Raw genomic sequence first — 22018 nt, 5'->3', positions numbered from 1 at the left:
GAGACTTCTTGTGTCACTGGCTATGGTGAATCTCCGGAGAGACAGCCAGACTTTTAAGTATGAGGTCAGGGCCCCTCTCAGTTGCAGATGGAGATATAGACCTGAGGGCAGATGGGCCCCCACAGAGGAGATAGATCCAATGTCCCACTGGGCTCAGTTGGGGTCCGAACTGGCATGGGTATTAGGACAGGGGTCTCATCTCTGTTCCTGGTTGTGACAGACCTCTTGGAGTACAGGCAGGGTGTTTCTCTGGTTACAGTAGACCTCCTGAGAGACAGGCAAGCTTTTGGGTGCTGCCCTCTTTTCTTATTTATTTTCTTATTACAGAAGAACATTTGCCCACTGATGCTGTCTGTGTGGTCAGTTCTTATCATAAAGTTCTTTCTCAGCTTACTGAGAAAACAGGTGTCCTGGAGCCTGTCAATTTACTGCCTGTTACCCTGACCTAATAGTTTACCTTCGGCTCTTCATAACTTGATACACTTTGAACCTTCACTGACTCTTGACAGGCATTGACATTACATCATATTCTGCAAATGCGTTAATTCAAATTTATCAACACTACTTTCTAATCATTTTATACTTTGTATGAGGTACACAATCCCAACAGTAAGTACTGTGTTTCTTAGTGAGAGTCTTTCTGGAACAGCTGATGTTATACTTGAAGAAGACATTCGTCATACTTTGTATGTTTCAGTTACGTCTTCTCAGAGCATAGACTTTTTCCCCACAGAAGCTTATGGAGCACCTTGGGTCTTAAAGCACTTTTTCAGACATTCTTATGCTATGAAAACATCTGCTCTGCTACAGAAGCCAATGATTCAGATGATGATGAGTTTGAAGTTTTGTAGGTCACACTCCTAACTTGACAATGGCAGAAAAAATTGTGTGGTAAATGAGAAAAGGCAACCTGTTTCTTCCACTCAATTTATTTTTAGAAATTCTGGCATTACTTTATGTCACTTACATGGAAGGTACTCAAGCCTAGTGGGCCTCTGAAGCTAACATCAACTTTGGCCCATGTAGTCACATGGGAACACGTACTTACTACTGAGATGACATTTATTCTGCAATTATGTTTCACATGTGGTGTCTGAAAGTGCTCTTTTCATCTGCACTGGGATATCATAAATTATTTATATTTTCATTGCTATGTCAGAGTGTATGTTCTCATTTGAGTGACCGAGTGACTGGTAAGGACTGTCATTTTAGGATCCATATGGGATCAAGGGTACAGCTTATCAAACATCACCAACTGACTCGTTACTTGAGGTATTTGTTTCTGATCAATTCAAATATCCATTGGATAGACATTGCCCAGGATGTGATGAGATTTCTGTGCTTTTTTTTCAGAATGAATAACCCCTAAAGTGTCATGATCTATGGTTCTAAAGTATTCCTTGCCTCTTAATAAATGATCCTAGAAGTGCCCACCTAATCTGCATAAAGATAACTTCCTAGAACCTGCTCATTGGACACTTCCTGTTATACTATATTGAGAGTAAAGGGTGAAAAGGACCTTAGGCTGTTATCCATATACCTGGATGACCTATGACTGTTTTGGGAAAAGATGACAAACTATGCCATAGACATCATTTTATATTTTACCTCAATTTGTGTTCACTGTTCATATATTTAAGTGAGTGAGAGTCCCTATATCCAAGAGAGTGAGGGACACTTCAGAATTACTTGGGTCAATTGTATTCTTTCTGTGTGAATTCCTCTGATAACTAGAAACTTCTTTTACTTCAAGAGCTTTCTTTTTCTATGGTTCCTGTAAACTTTACTGATACATTAAACATGGTGATTTTGATTAACAGGTTCTCTGTATACAACATCAGGCTTTTACTAAAAATATTTCCAGATCACATTTTAACTGTAACTTTTTCAGTATTTACAGCAATCAAACCAGAGGCTGCTTTCATGGTAGCTCTTGTCCAAAGAGTGTAAACTGCCCACTTTGTTAATCAGCTTCCTTATAATAGCTCTGAAGCTTGGGTATTACAAGAATATATAGTTTAAAAGACCAGAAGTTAAATGTTTTAAAAGTTGTGGTGTTTTACATTGGAGATTGAAGGATTACAATATCCGTTACAATTACTGTTATGCTCACTTTAGACAAATCTGTTTCTCCTTTAAGTATTGAGGAGGTGAGTGATAATGGAAATGGGTAGAATAAAATATCATTGGCAGGGAATGTGGCATCATGATAATGTTAATTTAGGCTTCCTAACCATCAATCAAATAGTTAATGTCCTGGGCCAAGTTTCTTGCACATTCAATTTCTCTTTAGAGGTTTTAAAAGGTTATTACACAATCTGCAAACATGTAACCTCATTAACATCCTTAAATATTTGTTTAGCGTTATCCTCAAATTACTTCTGTGGGAATGCTTTTGTCAATATTAGGAGGCCTTTTCTGGTTTAAAGGATATCTGGGGCTTTTAGACATTTAGGTACAAACAACTCATCTGGCTGTAAAAACTAAAAAGGGTGGTGCTATTTGATCTATACTGATACAAAGTTCTTACAGCAACATAATGAAAGTACAAACAGAATATTGGTTCTGTTTACTTCCAGGAACAGATTTAACAAGGTCCATGTTACCCTTGGCTTATGTTTATTCATTTTAAGACAGCTGTGTCTGAGGTATCCTGTGTACTCTTTACCAGAATTTTCTTACTTGGCTTTCAGCTGACTTTGGCCATTCCCCTAGGCGCAAATAGTATGGAAGAAGCTATGTTGCTTAACAGAATTACATAGAATAAGCCATCAATTTAGGCAAGACTTCCAGTCCCAGCTATCTGTTTTATTTATTTCTCAACCTTGGTCTTACTCCATACCCTACCTTTGGGGACCCTTATTTCTGCAGATTAGGGTCAGCAGAGCATAAGCCCAACCCATGGATTGGTACCCAAGTCACCTATGAACAATATATCTTGTACACACAACTGAGTAAGAAGGTCAGAGGATCTATGTTCATCATTTCATCAACATGTTTTAAACAAGTCTTTTCTACAGGAAACACTACTTGATATCAAAATATAAAACTAAAGCAGTGTAGGACCCCAAAGGGCTGCTGTGCCCTGGCTGAAACTTTCCATGTGCTGCTGTCTGCAAAGTAACATTCTGCAGTTTTTCTAAGAACAAAACATTCTGTTGAAGGATGATGCGCCAGGAAGGGAATTTACACTTGACATCCTCTTGCCCCCCAGTTGAGTTCCTGTTTTATCCTGAGTTTGTGTTTTTACTTCCCTGGATTTCGGTATATGTTAAACCTGCCCAGTAAATGCATTGGCATTCTCTCACAATGGATGACCCGAGTCTGAGTCGTTCTTTAATCCCCCAGACCTACACCAGAGCTCAGTACCACAAGCATTGCTGGAGCTGTCAAACAAGCATATTTTAAAGACTACTTAAAAAAAGAGTTCATTCAAAAATGATGGGGAAAGTTATTGCTTTTTATAATGATGGCAGAAAGTGTGGAATTCTTAGGACCTTAAGCCCTTGGTTTGGAAGAATTATGACCTAATGAGTAAACTTTAAACAATTGGAAAAGCAAAAGCAAATCTTTCAAAAATTCAGTCTGCATATTGGAAAAGATATTGGTCTGCTGTTAGGAAAGATAGGCCAAAAGTCCACCTTTAGACAGCATACACAAAGGCTCTGTGTAAATTAACATTTCAAAATTATGTATGTATGTGTACATATACTTGCATTTGTATGTCTCTCTCTGTGTGTATATATACATATATAATATATACATATATGTATTATATATACATCATATATAAATATATAATATATATGCACTATATATACATATAATACATACATATATATGTATATATATGCATGCATTTGTATTATTTGCAATATGTACACGTATTCTATTTCACATTCTACAACTAAGTATTTTCAGATTTGTTAAATCATGCTTTCATTAATGTTTTTGTATAAATCTGCTTTTGTTTCAAGAAACGAAACTTATTATATGGCTAAACATCTGAGGTTCATGGGAACTATCTAATCTTCTATTTTCCCATTCCTTAGAGTCATATACATGGTTCTATTTTGAAGTGAAAATAAGTAAATCTAAATCTTCACATAGGTGGCAAAGCCTTGGCTGTAGTCTTAGAAATAGGAACAGGGTTGAACAGTTCAGTTGAAGATTCAAGTATGTCAATATTCCCCAAGAGTAACAATATGATTCTTGATAGCCATGTGCCAAAGCTACTCAAAAAGGAGGGTAAATATTGTTACTGAACTCTAATTCAAATTGGTGTGGTGTCACTCAGTAGACTTACATATGATTCATTAAATACTGATTAAGAATAACTGTACTTTTCTGGAATCTGTACTGAAAAATAAACCTAAATCATTGATGTTCTCACAGTTTATGTATCTGCATTTTGGCATCAGGTCTTGGTGTGTCAACATCCAGAGTTCTCAAATGTCCTGACAAAAACTTGATGTCACAAACTCACATCAATAAAGCCCAGAGATAAACTGTCAATGATACTGGTGTGGCACAAACAATTATAAAACCTGAAAACTTTTGCGTTTAATTCCAATGGCTACCTGCACTGGTGAACTGACACAGGGTTTCTAGACACCCAAAAATTACACTCACAGAAGCAAGGTAGGGAAATCAACATCACTTACCCTCCCGTAGAAAAGCATTTTTTCAACAAAATGCAGAGGCTTTGGGCCAGGAATACTTAGCTACTTAAAAAGTCCATGAATAGAAATTCTACAACTAAAACATGAAGGAGAAAATTAGATCATTGATATATATATATGAATACACACATTCATATATACATATATGGGTATTGATACATGTACATATATATTCACGCAGGTACTATCTTATTTATATATTGATTCTATATATATGAGTATATACATGTATATATATGTTATGTGAATATATATCTTTGGATGCAAATATTGACAATTATTAGAATTTATCCAGTGAGGAAACAGTGAGCCGAATTTAACATTAACACTTAGTGTAATAATACCCTTCACATTCCAATTTAATATCAACTTTTAGGTTAATATTTGATGTTTCTAATCCTAGAGTTAATATGTAATACAACTTCATGAGCTTGATTTTGAATGCTACTGAGGGGCTCACAGACTTAGAAAGCAGCCACAGATAACCAGTATGCATAACCTGAAACACAAGATTCACAAGATGACTCACGAATGTTATGTAAATAGTGAGCAGTGAGTTTGCTCACCACAAGAGGATAGCTAACCAGTAGAGCTTCCTGATAAGACTCTCTGAGCTGTCCTGTCTCACAGCCTACAAACTGTTGAGAGCTTCCAACATGCAGCTTTTGGGATGGAAAGAAGGCTCAGCAGTTAAGAACATTTGCTGCTCTTGTAGAGGTGGCAGAATCAGTTCCCCACACCCACATGCCAACTCACAACAGCCTATAATTCCAGGTCCTCTGAACCCAATGCCTATTCTGACTTTCATGTTTATCATACATGTAGGTAAAACAGTAAATGCACAAAAACTATTTTTTAAACATGCAGCATTTGTGAGTCACCATTTGTTCAGGTGTGGTGTTTTGATGTTGTAGATGCCTTTGAGACATTCATGCTCCTGGAAGTTATATTTTTAAAAAAATACTGTCATAATGTTATAAACTTTTGTTTCTCCAAGGTAAGCATTGGTAGCATACTAAAGTCACAGGATGTTTTCTTCAATTGAGTAACTCAAATGATACCACAAGATCACAAACTACATAAAGCATCATATCTCTGTCCTGTCTTTTCCAAGGCTTTCTGTTCTGAGTTAATCAGCTACAGGCACTTAGTTAACTGACTTGATAACCCAACAATCTCTAATGATGACTCTTTCTGGACAAACAGGCTGGAAGCAGAATAATCTTTAACATCTCAAGTGTAGTCCCTGTGAGTACTAGATCCTACAATATTTGCTATCCTAATGTGACAAATTACAGACTAATAACAGAAAACAAATCAAGAGGAACACTTGAATAGCCATTTTAAGCCTGGTCTTTAGTCTCACAACACTGGCTCTAAACAAGAGTTAAAACAGTATGGCTGAAAAGCTCAATGATAAAAATGATTTAGTTGACAACAGTTTTTAAAAGTTATCTCTGGCAGTATGAATTTTCATTGGATAATAACTTTTGTTTTCCAACATGGATCTAGAACCTAAGAATTATCCCAACTACTGGGTTACAAAGAAGTGGAGTCCAACCCATTACTTACAAGTAGAGCAGCACCAGGATAGTAAACAACAGTGCCCATGTTTCCATGGAAAAGTTTGGAATCAGGTCCATTGCTCCTTTCTTTCAACAAATCTATTTGCTGACTTTTTGTACCAGGTAAAGACTTGCATTCCCCTTCTGGGGCAGTTTTGTATCTGTGATGCCAATCTGCAGTATTTACGTGCTAGGACAGAAAGTGGAACAGTCAATATTGCCAGTAGAACGATGAACTCTGTATCCTAAGTACTAAAGAATGTGTTTACGTGTTTCCCCTTCATTTGACAGTTAACAATTCTTTATATTAACCCATAATTTCACTTTTCATTGTTGTTTTCTATAGAAAACTATACTTTAGGTAAGACAAAAAGTCATAAAATTTTTTATTAAAAAATATAGTAAAGTGATTGATGCTAAATTTTAATTGAATGTGAAAACCTGCATTCCAAAGTTTATTAAATATTTGCACATGAGCTCCATTTGCAAATGTTTATACATGTAAACATTCCAGGTCTCTGGAATACTTTGAATACATTAGAAAGTGAAGTATCGCATTTCATAACAAAGTTCGACAAAAAAACACCAAAAACAAATCAATTTATCCTCAGAGAAACTAAAATTTCTTATGCATTTCTTTTATTGTCTTTCTTTGCACAATTCACATTTCCTATACATGTCCAACTTATACTATGCTATTATTAATGGAAGAGTCTTGACATTGCTCACTGTTTCTTTCTCAGTGTCCTGGTGCACAGGCAGTAGGCAAAACAATAATAAACATAATATAAAAATAAACCATTTTTAAAAGATAGAAATATGATGTTTGTGAACATATTTCCTTATCACATTTTTGTAGTGTTGTTTTCTTTCATTTCCATAGTAATCCACATTCTGTGCATCATATGTAGCTGATGTAATGTGGCATCCTCTAGTTTGGACTTCTGAAAAAACATCACATACACACTCATATTGTACCTCCAGTGAATTAATAGCCTGTGGGATATTTAACATAATCAGCATTATCACTAATCCCAGACATTACCAAAAACCACACACCAACTCTTCCCATTTTACCTTCGTGCCTCCAGTAGTTTTTGAACACTGGCTAGAATAGGGAGTATCTGTTCACAGTGCAACACAGTCACTTCTCAGTTGGCTTGCTGGCTTTCTTCTTCCAATTTCTTGTTGTTGTTAATTATGTAATGGTTTTGTTTTGCTTGTTGCTATTACCATATTATGTAAAATTTCCACCATCATATTTTGTTCATTGAAAAAAGTTTTCCTCTGACATTCCTTTGATAACACTCATAGATTTTCTTTTAAAGTTCCATAGAAAATGGATCTGTGCATCAGTTCAAGGCAAGTGAAGTAATTTCTTCTGAGTTAATAATGTATAATGTGTAGTTTGACTTGCAGATGTTCCTTGTTCAGATTTTGCCTCAGATAAAAAGAAAAACAAGCCTATTTTATGAGTTCTTGTTTCAAAAAGCATGTGAAGAATAATGAATTCCTCCAGAAATGTAAAAGAAAGCTAGTGGCAGAGAACTATCCTTCCACCAAAGAACAATCGGAAACCTTGAAATAGTCTTCAAGAAGAGTAGGATTGTTATCCTAGGAAATCTTAATGTGTACCCATTTTCCAGGTCTCTGAAATGTCCTAGAGGTGACCCCCATCTGTAATTTACCATCTTTTACTCCATGCTCCACCTACACTTGATCCCCTGTCTCTGCTCCCATTTCCTGCTGCTGCCAGGGTCAATCAGGTGAGATCCGCAAGCTCCAACATTCTGCTTGCTATATTTGCATTTAGTCTGCAATCACAAGGTCTGCTCTAAACCTTTTGCACTTCACATTGAAGTTCCACCTGGTAACCACAAGCCCAGACACATATAGCCATTGGTGACTACCAGGTGAGAACCCCATATCCTCAGTTTCCTGTCTGGGAGGATTCCTGTGAAAATCTACTAGCACCAAAAATCACACTGTACGCTCTGGACTTCATTTCTTAGACCACAGCTCTGCCTGCATCCCTGGAGGCCCATTGCCACCTGGGACATAGAGAGGCCTGTAACCATGAGGGACCACTAACTCTACCTCCATCCCTGGAGGCCTATTCCCACCCAGGAGAACTTGTAGGCAGAAGCTATCAGAGTCTACTAGCTTTTTCTGCATTCTTGGAAGCCTTGTGCTACTAGGGACAACCAGCTTTACCTGCAATTCTAGAGGCCTGCTGACTTCAGGGACTACCAGCTCTACCTGCAAGCCTACTCCCTGTTGAGATTTTTTCTTTTACTACTAATTGTAGTCCTAACTGTGGGACCCCAAGTCCTTAGGTCTGCACATAGCCCTTGTGACTCTGTCCCCAAGTTAAAGATGAGACAGCCAATAGCATAGCAGAAGAGACATAGGTGGGGTTTAGGTTGCACAGGCATGAAAGAGAGCAGGTTGAAGAGAAAGAAGTGCAGACGAGAAGAAAGGAGAAGCTGCCATGGGTTAAAGTTCAAGACACTATGACCCTGAAGGATGCCCAATTGGAGTTAAGAGCATCCCAGATAGAACATAGTAAATAATAAGCAATAACTTACTATTATCGATAGAAAAGTAGATTCTAATAGCATGGAGAGTAGGCACTGCAGAGCTATTGTGCTGCTTAAGACTTATAGTAAATATATAGTCTATATATGTGTCTTTTATCCAGGAACTCAATGATCATGGTGAGGTAGAAGCCCCTGTCTGAGATTTAAATATTTTCTACAATTCCCATCAGGAACTACTAGGCCTGCTAACAGTAGGGATAACCAAATGGCTAAAGGCCAGCATAAGAAGACAAAAAACAAAATCAGGGCAATATGGCACCACTTGAACCCAGGTATTATACGATAGCAAGACATGGACATCCTAACACACCTGAATTGAAAGAAAATGACTTTAAATCTTATCTTACGAAGATGATAAAATGCCTTAAAATGGAAATGATTAAATATAAAACAATAAGAGAGAATTAAAATCAAAGAAGTGAAAGAAATGAGTGAAACTGTTCAAGACCTGAACTGTAAATAGAAGAAAAACCAAATCAAAACAAGCTACTATCTGAGGCAATCCTGCAGTTGTTTATCAAGACAGAGACAGAGAATGCATGTATCTCTCTTTCTCTGTCCATTTGTCTCTATGTGTCTCTCTGTCTCTGTCTGTTGTATCTCTCTCTCTCTCTCTCTCTCTCTCTGTCTCTCTCTATCTATCTCTCTGTGTGTGTTTATGTTGAGACAGAGGAAGAGAAAGAAAAAGAGAGAGAAAGATATAGACAGAGAAAAGAGATACAGTAAGAAAGTGACATAAAGAGACAGAGAAAAAAAAACCTCAGAAATGAAATGCAGTTTTTTGTTCTATGTTCTTTGACACAAAGACTGATGTGATTTAACCAATAGTCTTATGGGATAGATCTTTAAAAATTAAAAATAAATACATCGAAAACTTTGTTAATATAAGAATACCAAGTTCAGGAAAGAATAGTTTTCTGACCGGAGACTAAGTGCAAATAGAACAAGTGTTTATACATTCTAGCCCAAGGTCTGAGCTTCACTTAAGACCCCACAAGATGACTGGAAGAATGGCATGTCAGCCTTCTAAATTCCTAGTACCCCAAACTTGGTTTGTTTCTTAGAGACAAAGTGATCATTCCTAGAAATCTCATTGGTGAGGGTTGTGATGGTAAGAATGGATAGCCATTCTTCTATTTATGCCTTGAAAGATAAAACCTTTGTAAGTTTTATAGCAAAAGAGAGAAGGTGAATTGTATCATGAATGCTCATTCACTTCTGCATCCCACAGTCTCTCTCTCTCTCTCTCTCTCTCTCTCTCTCTCTCTCTCTCTCTCTCCTCATCAAGCAGCCCCCAACATGTTTCTAGCACTTCTCAGATTATTTTGAGGTTTTTCATCAGTTTAAAGAATTATTGATGAGAACAGATGCCCTTTCCCACAGCAGGTATCTGCCAAGTACCAGGTTTCCTGAGAGAGGCTTGTCAGGGAATGGCTAAAACAAACAAATTGAAGTCAAATCATGGGTCTAACCTGATGGTTTATGTTCTGCTCTAGATGGCTCCCTAGAAAGCTCTCTGTAGATTGCCATACCAAGCCCAATAGAATCTATGTAACAAGTTCCACAAACTGAGGTGAAAATTTCAAAAGAAGTAGGCCTTCTGGAATTAGTTGTGGAACTCCTGGCCAAAACAAAATATTGATCCATAGTTCTCATGGCAATTTAACTCTTTTATATCCTTCTCTTTTTTTTTAGTTGCAAGATGTTTCTGATAGCCTAGGTTAAGATTTTAAGTGAGAACACTGAATAAGAAAATAACTTTTGAGATGGGTTCACTAACCATGAACTTGTCTTTGAGGAAAACACCATTTCACTTTATAACTCATTTACAAAATTGCATAATAGTATAATGCTAGATGGTAGATAGATTATGATAGATTAAAAAATTTCCCAGCAATCAAATTTCATATGGCTAAACGTGTATCATCGGAAGTATATTGTTGAAGATAGCATAAAATAGTTCATGGGTTTTCTGACCAAAGTCAGAGAAGCTGCTGTAAAACATACTTGGATTTTCTGACCATGTCAGAAAATGTGTTAGAAAAATTCTAAAATAAATATTGAGGTTTCCAATCAAAATCATGAAGCCAGAAACTTTCTAAAAGAGTTGTGGGTGCCATTTGGGTCTGGACCTGAGCACTGAGCAGTTCTCGGGATGCAGCTCTGCCCTGAATCTCACAGAACCCAGAGGAAGCAGGCCTCCCATGAGCTCTAACCCTGGCAGTATCTTAGATAAGGAGACAGCAATACCAGCCCCAAACAGGGAGTAACTGAGAACCACCAGGACCCAGGAAGTCACTCCTGGCCTGGAACACAGGTTCCTTCCTGTCTGTGCCTGAGCACTGAGCAGATCTTGGGACTTAGCTCTAATGCCAGTAGTAATACCCACCCCACACAGTTCTGATACAAACCAGATAATAGGAAAGACAGTTCCAGTCAGAGACAGGGCAGGTAGCACTAAGGAGATCCAGATGGTGAAAGGCAAACACAAGAACATAAGCATCAGCAACCCAGGCTACCTGGCATCATTAGAACCTAGTTTTCCCACACAATAAAGTCCTGAGTTCCCCATATCACTAGAAAAGCAGTAGAAACAATCAAGAAATCTCAAAGGGAAACTAACCTGAAAATAGAAATCCTAGGAAAGAAATCAGGAGTCACAGACACAAGAATCATCAAAAGAATACAAGAGATAGAAGAAAGAATCTCAGATACAGAAGATACTATAGAAAATATTGACACAACTGTAAAAGAAAAAGCAAAATGCAAAAATCTCTTAACACAAAACATCCAGGAAATCCAGGACACAATGTGAAGACCAAACCTAAGGCTAATAAGTATAGTTGAGAATGAAGATTCTCAATTTAAAGTGCCAGTAAATATCTTCAACTAAATTATAGAAGAAAAATTCCCTAACCTAAGAATGAGATGCCCATAAACATACAGGAAGCCTATAGACTAGACCAGAACAGAAATGCCTCCCATCACATAATAATCAGAACACCAAATGTACAAAACAAAGAAAGAATATTAAACGCAGTAAGAGGAAAAAGGCCAAGTAACATATAAAGAGAGACCTATCAGAATTACACCAGACTTCTCACCAGATACTAGAAAAGCTAGAAGATGCTGGACAGATGTCATACAGACCCTAAGAGATCACAAATGCCAGCCCAGGCTACTATACCCAGCAAAACTCTCAATTACCATAGATGGGGAAACCAAGATATTCTATGACAAAAACAAATTTACACAGTATCTTTCCACTAACCCAGCATTACAAAGGATAATAGCGGAAAAGCTCCAAAACAAGGAGGGAAATTATATCCTAGAAAGAGCAAGAAAGTAATTCTCTTCCAACAAATGCAAAAGAAGATAGCCACACAAAAATAATTCCACCTGTAATAACAAAAATAACAGGAGGCAACAATCACTGTTCCTTATCATCTCTTAACATCAATGGACTCGATTCCCCAATTAAAAGACATAGGCTAATGAATTGGATAAGTAAATAGGACCCAGCACTTTGGTGAGTACAGGAAACCCACCTCAGTAACAGAGACAGACTCTACCCTACAGTAAAAGGCTGGAAAACAATTTTCAAGCAAATGGTTCTAAGAAACAAGCTGGAGTAGCCATCCTAATATCTCCAGCCCAAGAACACAAAGCGAGGGACTCATGGCTCCACCTGTATAGGCAGTTGAATGTGGGCTTGTCAGGCATCAGTGAAAGTGGAGGGCAATGGTACTTGAAAGTTTGGATTCCCTAGTGTTGGCAAATTTAAGAGCAGATAGGCAGGAATGGGAGGATGGCGGGAGCACACCCTCATGAAAACTTTCAGAATTATATGGATTAGATATGACAGAGGCGAGACCTCTCCCGGTTCTGCTGTTGTGTGGACCCCAGATTCCACCGGATACATTCTGGAGGCTCCCCGGATCACACAGCCAGTTTAGGTAGGAAGACCCATATACTGCCCTAAGCCCATAGCTGGGTGCTGTCAGGGCTCAGATTCCAGCAGATACCCCCACTCCATGCCCCTGTAGAGTAGCACTCCCCTTCTGCCCCTCTCCCAGGATCTGAGGCCTGGACCAGACCTCTCCCGGGTCTGCTGTTGTGTGGATCCCGGATTCCACCTGAGACATACTGGAAGGTCCACTCAATCCAGAGCCACAGAGAAACAACTGAACTCAGAGCATCAGACAACATATCCTGTGATATCCTAGAGGAGACACTGCACCCAGAACAGCAGACATCTAGCTGGACTGCTACCTTGGAGGCACCAAATCCTGAGGCATCCTAGAGGTACCACTGTAATCAGTACAGCTGGAAAAGATCACAGAGATATCTGGACCCCTTAGGAGATCAGACACAAGCTAGATAACTGGAAAGGCAGGCTTCAGTCAGAGACAGCAAGTACAGGCAGCACTAGAGTTAACCAGATGGCAAAAGGCAAGCGCAGGAACGTAAGCAACAGAAACAAAAGTTACATGACAGCATCAGAACCCAGCTCCCCATCAGAGCAAGCCCTGAACACCCATTCACACCGGAAAAGCAGGATTTAGAATTAAAATCACTTCTCATGACGATGATAGAGGACTTTAAGAAATACATAAATAACACTCTCAAAGAACTCAAGGACAACAATGGTAGATAGATAGAAACCCTTAAAGAGGAAACACAAAAATCCCTTAGGGAATTGCAAGAAAATGCAACCAAACTGGAGAAGGAATTAAACAAAACCATGCAGGATCTAAAAATGGAAGTAGAAACAATAAAGAAATCACAAAGGGACAATACCCTGGAGATAGAAAACCTAAAAAAAAGATCAGGAGTCATAGACACAAGTATCACCAACAGAATACAAGAAATGGAAGAGAGAATCTCATGTGCAGAAGATACCATGGAAAACATCTTCACAACTGTCAAAGAAAATGCAAAATACAAAAAGCTACTAACCCAAAACATACAAGAAATCCAAGACACATTGAGAAGGACAAACCTAAGGATAATAGGTATAGATGAGGGGGAAGACTCCCAAATAAAAGGACCAGTAAATATCCTCAACAAAATTATAGAGGAAAAATGCCCTAACCTAAAGAAAGAGATGTCCATAAATTTACAAGAAGCCTACAGAACTCCAAATAGTTTAGACCAGAAAAGAAATACTTCCCGCCATATAATAGTCAAAACATCAAATGTACAAAACAAAGAAAAAATACTAAAAGCAGTAAGGGAAAAAGGCAAAGTAACATATAAAGGCAGACCTATAAGAATTACACCAGACTTCTCACCAGAGACCATAAAAGCCAGAAGATCCTGGACCGATATCATACAGACCCAAAGAGAACACAAATGCCAGCCCAGACTACTATACCCAGCAAAACTGTCAATCATTGTTGATGGAGAAACCAAAATATTCCATGACAAATCCAAATTTACACAGTATGTCAACACAAATTCAGCACTTCAAAGGATAATGGATGGAAAACTCCAACACAAGGAGGGAAACAACAACCTAGAAAAAGCAAGAAAGTAATCTTTCAAAAACTGTAAAAGAAGGTAGCTACACAAACATATCTCCACTGCCAATAACAAAAATAACAGGAAACAACATTCATTTCTCCTTAATATCTCTTAATATCAATGGACTCAATTCTCCAGTAAAAAGACATAGACTATCAGACTGGATACGTAAGCAGGACCCAACATTTTGCTGCATTCAGGAAACGCACCTTTGTGAAAAAGACACACACTACCTCAGAGTAAAATGTTGGAAAACAATCTTCCAAGCAAATGGTCCCAAGAAACAAGCTGGAGTAGCAATTCTAATATCAAATAAAATCACTTTTCAACCAGAAGTAATCAAAAAAGATAAAGAAGGACACTTCATATTTATCAAAGGAAAAATGTACCAAGAGGAACTTGCAATTCTCAACATCTATGCCCCAAATGCAAGGGCACCCACATACATAAAAGAAACTTTACTAAAGCTTGAAGCATATGTTGCACCCTACACAATAATAGAGGGAGATTTCAACACCCCACTCTCAGCTATGGACAGATCATGGAAACAGAAACTAAACTGAGACACAATGAAACTAACAGAAGTTATGAACCAATTGGACTTAACTGACATCTATAGAATATTTCATCCTAAAACAAAAGAATATACCTTCTTCTCAGCACCTCATGGTACCTTCTCCAAAATAGACCATATAATTGGTCACAAAACAGGCCTCAACAGATACAAAAAGATTGAAATAATCCCTAGTACCTTATCAGACCACCATGGACTAAGACTCGTCTTCGACATGGACAAAAACAAAAGAAAGCCCACATACATGTGGAAACTGAACAATGCTCTACTCAATGAGAACTTGGTCAAGGAAGAAATAAAGAAAGAAATTAAAGGCTTTTTAGATTTAAATGAAAATGAGGACACATCATATCAAAACTTGTGGGACTCACTGAAAGCAGTAGTAAGAGGAAAAATCATAGCTCTAAGTGTTCACAAAAAGAAATTGGAAAGAGCATACATTAACAACTTGACAGCAAATCTGAAAGCATTAGAACAAAAAGAAGCTAATATACCCAAGAGGAGTAGACGGCAGGAAATAATCAAACTCAGGGCTGAAATCAACCAAGTTGAAACAAAAAGAACTATACAAAATATCAACAAAACCAGGAGCTGGTTCTTTGAGAAAATCAACAAGATAGACAAACCCTTAGCCAGACTAACCAAAGGGCCCAGAGACAGCATACAAATTAATAAAATCAGAACTGAAAAGGGAGACAACAACAGAAACAGAGGAAATTAAAAAAATCATCAGATCCTACTACAAAGGCCTATACTCAACAAAATTAGAAAATCTGGAGGAAATGGACAATTTTCTAGATAGATACCAGGTACCAAAGTTAAACGAGGAGCAGATAAACCATCTAAACAGTCCCATAATGCCTAAAGAAATAGACACAGTCATTAAAAATCTTCCCACCAAAAAATGTCTGGGGCCAGATGGTTTCAGTGCAGAATTCTTTCAGACCTTCAAGGAAGACCTAATACTAATCCTCTCCAAGCTATTCCATCAAATAGAAACAGAAGGAACACTACCCAATTCATTCTATGAAGCTACCATTACACTCATACCTAAACCACAGAAAGACCCAACAAAGAAAGAGAACTACAGACCAATCTCTCTTATGAACATTGATGCAAAAATACTCAATAAAATTCTCGCAAACCGAATCCAACAACACATCAAAACAATTATCCATCATGATCAAGTAGGCTTTATCCCAGGAATGCAGGGATGGTTCAATATTTGGAAATCCATCAATGTAATCCACCATATAAATAAACTCAAAGAAAAAAACCACATGGTCATCTCACTAGACCCTGAGAAAGCATTTGACAAAACTCAACATCTCTTCATGTTAAAAGTCTTAGAAAGATCAGGAATTCAAGGCTCATACCTAAACATAGTAAAAGCAATATACAGCAAGCCAGTAGCCAACATCAAGCTAAATGGAGAGAAACTTGAAGCAATCCCACTAAGATCAGGGACTAGGCAAGGCTGCCCACTCTCACCTTACCTATTCAATATAGTACTGGAAGTCCTAGCCAGAGCAATTAGGCAACAAAAGGAAGTCAAAGGGATGCAGATAGGAAAGGAAGAAGTCAAAACTTCACTATTTGCAGATGATAGTATACTTAAGTGACCCTAAAACTTCCACCAGAGAACTCCTAAACCTGATAAACAACTTTAGCAATGTGGCTGGATATAAAATCAACTCAAACAAATCAGTAGCCTTCCTCTATTCAAAGGATAAACAGGCTGAGAAAGAAATTAGGGAAATGAAACCCTTCACAATAGCCACAAATAAAATAAATTATCTTGGAGTGAATCTAACCAAGCAAGTGAAAGATCTGTATGACAAGAACTTCAAGTCTCTGAAGAAAGAAATTGAAGAAGATCTCAGAAGATGGAAAGATCTCCCATGCTCCTGGATTGGCAGGATTAACTTAGTAAAAATGGCTATCCTGCCAAAAGCAATCTATAGATTCAATGCAATACCCATCAAAATTCCAAATCAGTTCTTCATAGAGATAGAAAGAGCAATTTACACGTTCATTTGGAATAACAAAAAACCTAGGATAGAGAGAACTATTCTCAACAATAAAAGAACTTCTGGGGGAATCACCATTCCGGACCTCAAACTGTACTATAGAGCAGTAGTGATAAAAACTGCATGGTGTTGGTACAGAGACAGACAGGATGATCAATGGAATAGAATTGAAGACCCAGAAATGAACCCGCACATCTATGGTCACTTGATCTTTGATAAAGGAGCTAAAACCATCCAGTGGAAAAAGGACAGCATTTTCAACAAGTGGTGCTGGATCAACTGGAGGTCAACATGTAGAAGAATGCAAATTAATCCATTCTTATTCCCTTGTACAAAGCTCAACTCCAAGTGGATAAAGGACCTTCACATAAAGCCAGATACACTGAAACTAATAGAAGAGAAGTTGGGGAAGACCCTCGAATACCTAGGCACAGGGGAAAAGTTCCTGAACAGAGCACCAATGGCTTATGCTCTAAGATCAAGAATCGACAAATGGGACCTCATCAAATTGCAAAGCTTCTGTAAGGCAAAGGACACTGTCAACATGACAAAATGGCAACCAACAGATTGGGAAAAGATCATTACTAATCCTACATCAGATAGAGGGCTAATATCAAATATATACAAAGAACTCAAGAAATTAGATGCCAAACAACAAAATAATCCCATTAAAAATGGGTACAGAGCTAAACAAAGAATTCTCAACTGAGGAAACACAAATGGCCGAGAAGCACCTTAAGAAATGCTCAACATCCTTAGTCATCAGAGAAATGCAAATCAAAACAACACTGAGATACCACCTCACACCAGTCAGAATGGCTAAGATCAAAAACTCAGGTGATAGTAGATGCTGGTGAGGATGTGAAGAAAGAGGAACACTCCTTCATTGTTGGTGGGGCTGCAAGCTGGTACAACCACTCTGGAAGTCAGTCTGACGGTTCCTCAGAAAATTGGACATAGCACTACCTGAGGACCCAGCTATACCACTCCTGGGCATATACCCAGAAAATGCCCCAACATATAACAAAGACATATGCTCCACTATGTTCATAGCAGCCTTATTTATAATAGCCAAAAGCTGGAAAGAACTCAGATGCCCTTCAACAGAGGAATGGATACAAAAATTGTGGTACATTCACACAATGGAATATTACTCAGCTATTAAAAATAATGAATTCTAGAAATTTTTAGGTAAATGGATGGAACTAGAAAATATCATCCTGAGTGAGGTATCCCAATCGCAAAAGAACACACATGGTATTTACTCACTGATAAGCAGAGATTAGCCCAAAAGTTTCAAACAACAAAGATTCAACTACCAGACAACATGAAGCTCATGAGGAAGAAAGAACAAGTGAGGATGCCTAGGTCTTTCTTAGAAAGAGTAACTAAATACCCAAGGGAGCAAATTTGGAGACAAAGTGTGGGACAGAATCTGAAGGAGAGGTTGTATGGTGACCATTCCACCTGGGTATTCATTCCATGTGTAGTCACCAAAAATAGACACTGATATGGATGTCAGGAAGGGAAAGCTGACAGCAGCCTGATATGCTGTCTCCTTAGAGGTCCCCCAGAGTCTGACATACCCAAAGACAGATACTCGCAGCTAACCATTAATCTGATCAAAGGTTCCCAATGGAGAAGTTAGAGAGTAAGCTGAAGGAGCCTTAAGGGTTGCTCGCCCCATTAGGCGAGCAACAACACCAACCAGCCAGAGCTCCCCAGGGTCTAAACCACCAGCCTAGGAGCACATATGGAGAGACCCATGACTCCAGCTGTAGATGTAGGGGAGGATGGCCTTGTTGGGCATAGGTGGGAGACAAGGTCATTGGTACCTTGAAGGCTGAGCACTGAGTGGAGGGTGGAATCTGAGGGTGGGGAGGGGGATTGGGGGGTAGGTGGGTAAACACACTCATAGAAGCAGGAGGAGGGGGGATGGGATAAGGGGTTCCTGGGTGGGTGGGGGAATGCGGTAAGGGGATAAAATTTGAAATGTAAATATTATATCCAATAAAAGAGGAAAAAAAAAAAAGAAAAGCGGTTAGAACCAACATCCTTAATAAAATGTCAGCCCTCTTTAAAAAAAAACTATCTTGATGCTAAAATTTGTTTTGAGAATTGTATATTGCAGAATGATCAGCCTTGGTGTATCTACTCAACAAGCAAGCTGGGCAGACCTGCTCAAACCTCTGAGGTCCGGGAATTCCATCTGGAGGCAGTGAAGACACAGCATCAGAGGATTGTCAATTTGCTCTCCCCCCACTCCTCTTCTCTCAATGCCCATAATCAGCTTGAAGAAGCTAATGATGAGTCAGCGCCCCTATTCCCTGGGCTTGGGGACTAAGGTGGTAAATGTTGGGCTGTCTTTCTAGGGAAAATAGTGGTTTTGTGGGAATAGAGAGGATTAGCTAGGGTTTATTGCATAGCCATAACCTATTAGTAGAAATCTGTATAATTAATATCAAGATGAAGATATAAGTTCTTAAATAGCACCAATTTACTTTGATTACAAATTTTAAGGTTTTCATTGGTAGGAGCTTCTTATTGATATAAGAGTGAGATGAATATTGTTACTCTCATAGGCATTGTACCAGTATAACACATTTAGGAATACAAGGCTTAGACCCAGCCCTTCTTTAACTTTTTTAACTGATTAGAGATGGTTAGCCTGTGAGTTAAGGGCCTATAGCAAATTCATGGCTCTGAGTTTATTGTTAGGGTGTTTTCTATGTTTTATTTAGAAATAGCTGAGTGGAGTTAACAGACAACAGTCCAGATTACTTTACATGGATAGTTGGTTTTCAAAACATCAGAAATCCACAGAATTGACATGACAAACATTTCTGTATTAATGTTCATTTTGATTAGAGACCTGTCTGCTCCTGTCAGCTTCCTATATTGAATTCTAAGAAGAAATTGAGCATCTTTGGAGTTACTCCAGTTGTGGTGAGACAGCCACTAGGCAAGAATTGCCTCTTTCTACAGACAAATTACTGTCCAGAAAAGGACACACTTGCAGAAAGTTCAATTTCTGGAAGATATCTGTACTCCCCCTGAACACCTATGCTCCTGCATCATCCCCTTCGCCACATCCTGTCTCAATGTGCATATAACCTCTGTGTGAAAAAAGTAAAACCAACGGTTTGATCAGCCTATAGACAAGCCATGGCTCTTTGTGTCTTTCCCCATCTCCAACTGCTCTCTTTCAGGAAGCCTCCCTGGACCCCTGTATAATGCCCTGCTGGCCAGGACACTTAGGGAATGATTCAGTGGATAAAGCACTCACCATGTAAATGTGAGGGCCTGAGTTTGACATCCAGAGCCCACCTGAAACCAAACAGACAAAAGCTGGAATTGTGCTAGATAGAGAACCATGAGGGGTAGATCCCTGAGGCTCACTAGCCAGCAAGCCCAGCCTTAGGCAGTCTCAGGTCAGTGAGGCATCTTGGACCCAAAATAGCACCTGAGGAATGACACCTGAGGCTGCTGCCCTCTGACCCATACATGCACATATGTGCACACATACCCTCATGCCCAGGATTGTACCTGTGAGACACACATATAAATAATTTAGATTAATTAAAAGAACTTCCTGCCCCTAGAGACATTGCAGGTGTGGCTGCTGTGTCACCTGTGCATCAGGAGGTGAAAGAGAGGAGAGAGGCTGTGTCTGTCCTCAGTGTTCTGACTGTCAACACCTAAATGATTAGTAGCCTAAAACTCCCTGAAAAAAAGTGACTCCAAAATGACTACCAGCCATGCAGGCCAGAATGGGCTTGCAGGGTAAAGAGTGAGCCCAAGAGGAGACAAACCCTGCCTGGGACTGCAGGCCTATTGTGGGAGTCAGTCTGAGACAGATAACTCCTGCATGGGGCCACCTGAGCAGCCAAGCAATGAGTAAACTGGAGACAACCACCAGTCCAGCAGACAGTTCAGCACCAAGGGGCCCAGGGAGGGAATTTGCCTAAGATGACCACTAGTCACTTGAGGGTGGTGAGAGGCATACTCCATGCCTGATGACCAGTGTCCAGCACCATAATGCATGAATGGGTCAGAGCACTCCTGAGATGACCCCTACACTCAGAGACCCCAGCACCATTAAGAGGATCAAGAAGGATGTGTTCACAATGAAGAGAGGTGGAACTGGAGACTTGAGGATAGTGAGGAACAGCCAGTGATGCCACCTGGGCCTATGTGCCACCAAGCGTCATGGATTGGCTTTGCAGCAGCAGGGTCTGTTACCACCAAAGGGTCAGGGTGATGTCCAGCTAGGGCTGAGCTGGTGAGCTTGCTCTGGTAGTGTGTGTGTGTGTGTGTGTGTGTGTGTGTGTGTGTGTGTGTGTGTCAGAGTTGGGAGGCTGACCACCTCAGATACCTCTCAGGCCCAGATCCAGGGCTTTGAATTGGCTCATCTACATCATCAGTGAACTGCAGGAGTGCATGAAGGGGCTGGTTCTTCAGATCCACAACTACAAGATCTCTGTAGCACAGGACAAGAACAGTATATCTTAGAGAAGTCTCAATGAGGTTCCAGTATTGATAGAGTATCAGAAGCCACAGGTCTCAACCAGATCAACAAATTCTTGCTATGAACACTTGTAAGCAAAAAAGTTTGGGAAAAGGGGTATATTGTGAAATTCACAAAGAACCAATAGAAATGTTTTTAAATAAAAAACTCAATCATTTAAGTTTTGCACTGGTCTTCCAAGGCTTTTTGCTACTTAGAAATTATCTTATCAAGCTGTGTTTAACTATCTGTTGTTAAGATATTTGAAATGACTTCTATAAGCAACTGCTTTACTACCCTATGTCTCTGTGACTAGCAATGGGTGACACTGTGCATCTGAACTTCATATCTTTTGCACAAGTTTATATGATTCTATGTAAGCTTAATAGATGATAAGAAACCAGTGAGTGCTATTTTATGAATATGTGAAAGTCTGCATTATACCTGGACTCCCAACCTACAAAATGGCCAGTGATGTTTTCTGGGCATTTCTTCTTTTCCTCATCAATGCCCTTCAGAGAGAAAATTGCCATT

The 22018-nt window shown here is 39.0% G+C and overlaps 1 non-coding gene across 1 annotated transcript; it reads left to right on the top strand.

Moving 5' to 3' along the window:
- Window positions 1–20568: 20568 nt before the first annotated feature.
- On the top strand, window positions 20569–20699 carry LOC143438299 (small nucleolar RNA SNORA17). The gene has a single exon (XR_013107240.1). It is a non-coding gene; the product is annotated as a small nucleolar RNA SNORA17 (small nucleolar RNA).
- Window positions 20700–22018: the final 1319 nt, after the last annotated feature.

Source organism: Arvicanthis niloticus, chromosome 24 (assembly GCF_011762505.2).
Source record: "Arvicanthis niloticus isolate mArvNil1 chromosome 24, mArvNil1.pat.X, whole genome shotgun sequence".
Classification (NCBI taxonomy): Eukaryota; Metazoa; Chordata; class Mammalia; order Rodentia; family Muridae; genus Arvicanthis; species Arvicanthis niloticus.
This window is presented reverse-complemented; position numbering and strand designations above follow the sequence as displayed.